General features: G+C 54.4%; 1 non-coding gene across 1 annotated transcript; it reads left to right on the top strand.

Annotated features, from left to right (window-relative positions):
* The first annotated feature begins 581 nt into the window (after window positions 1-581).
* On the top strand, window positions 582-690 carry LOC121031137 (U6 spliceosomal RNA). Its single transcript, XR_005790571.1, has one exon. It is a non-coding gene; the product is annotated as a U6 spliceosomal RNA (small nuclear RNA).
* Window positions 691-2674: the final 1984 nt, after the last annotated feature.

Here is a 2674-nt window from a genome sequence, read left to right as displayed (position 1 = left end):
ATCCCCCCAGACTCTGTCTGCTCCTCTTCTTCTCCGGGAGAGCGAGGGCTTGCCTAATAAGCGCTTGACTAGTCTCCAAAGCCAAGGTTCGTTCCAATGGCTTTGACTTTCAACCTCCCCACGTCTCCCTGAAAAAGATGAACCGCGCTTTTGTACCACAGCGCATGCCAGGAATAGCTCACATAGACTGCTTGCGGGAGGGGGTTTCATGAGGAAGAGGCCACAGATAAGCCAGACATCTGAGAAGGGCCATTAAGATGATGGACGCCTTTTCCCATGGTGCCTTGGGCAAGCCTTGAGCCTTATTACTCATCTCTTCGGCGGGGAGGTCACGACGTGAGCGTGCCCTGTGCTCCTCTGGCCAGGACGTGTGCCCTGGGACCACACTCACGTCCTTGGAAATGGAGACTGTGGAGTGGGACCTCGGAATGTTCTGTCTCTGGAGGGCTCAGTGCGTCCCTGCCTGAAAGCAAGGCTTGGGCAAAACGGACAGGGGTTCCTTCCAGGCCACCGCGGCCACGCCACAGCCCCCATCCCCGCCTCGCCACCGTCACATTTCCCCCCAAACCAGCCAGAATCTCGTGCTCGCTTCGGCATCCACGTATGCTAAAATTGGAACGATACAGAGAAGATTAGCACGGCCCCTGCACAGGGATGATGTGCAAACCCGCAGATGGTCCCAACAGCCTGCAGAGAAGTTAGGAGACTTGCTCCTTTGTAAGTGATGGCAGAGCTGGGATTGAAAACCGCGTCTGTCTGGTTCCAAAGCTCACCACGGCCTCTCCATTAGCGACACCGCCCGTGTGATTGAGAGGGTGAGACTTTGCCGTGACAAAAACAAGAGACTGGATTCGAAGTCTGGGAGGACCTGGGTCAGTCTGAACCAAATAATAGGGGGCGGCAACCTCTGAATGCCCAACCGGCATTCTCTGGCCGGCCTTCAGCCTGGGGCAGGGCCCAGGCGGATGTGCAGGACGCGGAGCCTGGACGGTCCTCAGGGAGCCTCCAGCGGCCCCTTCAGGGAGGGACCAGTGCGGCAGAGGGAATTAGGAGCTCAGGCCCTACTAGGTCATAGGACCGTCACCACAGAACTTGGCCATCCTTAGAGAAAGCGCACGAGATGGGTATTGTCTCACCCATTTCACAGATGGGGAAATACGGGCTCAGCAAGGTCCAAGAACCCAAGAGACATGCAGATTCCATGCCAGAACTGTTAACTCCAAGGACGTTGTGTCCCCACCGCTACCCCATGCTGCCTCTGCATGCAAAGAGGCTGACTTTGACCCCAGTGACCCCACTTGCTGTTCACCATTGCTGAGGATCAACCTCTCGAGGCGCTGACCAAACGAAACCATGTGATCTCTGCCTTGTACCTGAATCACCTTCAGGATAGTATGGGATCCCGTGGGTGCAATTAGATTATTCAAAAGAACAATTTTTAATTTTTCCCCGTGTCCAGAAATGGGTTCTGCTGCTATGCTGAAAAATTCTTTTTTTCCCTCTTTTGGTGCGTTAAGCCTCTCCTGGTATATGATAATTATCCATGTTTACACTATCGACTAGCTTTTTAAGGTCTTTCTGTGTAAATACAGGAAAGATAAATTTCAGTTGAACTCCCGTCTGAATTATTCCAAGCCTGAAATGCTGCGGGGTCCATGTGAATGGGCTTTGACTGTGCCTTGAGTCTCAAGAGGAGGAATACATTACCCTTGACCTTTCCAAGAGGAGCTCAGCGGCAAGCCCTGTCCACTGGGAAACTGCCTGATTAGACGAAGCTTTCCACATCCCCCACTGGGCTCTGTGACCCGAGGTTCGCGCCCAGAGCCTGGAGGTAAGCTCGTGCCCCGTAAAGGGCAGGCGTTTGAATCTATGCTGGATGTCTTCCGTCTGCAGCCTGGAGCCGCCCTTCGCCCACCCTGCCTTCTGCCTGGGAACACAGCCCTGTCTGGTTGGGACCCACCGGCTCCCTGGCCCCCTGCCTTCCTGTTGGGTTTGGCCATGGGAAGCCCCAGGAGGAGATGGGAAGGAGGACATTGAGATGAGGGTATTTCTTTCTCCGGGTCCCCCAGGCTAGCAATGCTCTCCGCACAGTCTCATTGACTCCCTTCCCTCCTCCCCGTCGTCTGGGTGGTCAAGGCCCCTCTGACCAGCCTCAGGCTACAGCACTAATCCTTGTGGTTTCCCTACTCCTTGCCCGGGCCTCTCTGGTGTCTCTGTTAGACTCTCCTTACCTTGCATTGGCCATCTGTTTCCTGACCCAGGCCAGTGTTTGCCAAGGAGCACTGGTAACAGTAACAGCGACCGCCCCTGTTGTCAACCGTCCTGTCCCAGCCCTAAAGTGACACTCCTCCAAGCACTCCTACTTCAACTCAAGACCCCTGACCACCTGGGTCTTCCCCCAAGACCAGGGCCACCTTTGTCCCCCATCAGGGCCACAGCTGGGGCTCTTCACTTGACCAAAGGTCTTGCCATCCAACTGGGAAGCATGACATTTTGAGCCCAACCATCTCAGCCTCTTCCTCACCGGTGCTTCTGGGCCTCCTTCTCATTTGACCTTCTCGACTTTTCCTTCCTCACGAACCTCATACTTCTCTCTCTTCCCCCTATTTCTCCATTTCACAAAATTGTTCACGAATTTCTGATAGAAGAGCAAAGAAAGAAATAGAACTACCTA

Source organism: Herpailurus yagouaroundi, unplaced genomic scaffold, assembly GCF_014898765.1.
Source record: "Herpailurus yagouaroundi ecotype Mexico unplaced genomic scaffold, PumYag 140, whole genome shotgun sequence".
Taxonomy (NCBI): Eukaryota; Metazoa; Chordata; class Mammalia; order Carnivora; family Felidae; genus Herpailurus; species Herpailurus yagouaroundi.
This window is presented reverse-complemented; position numbering and strand designations above follow the sequence as displayed.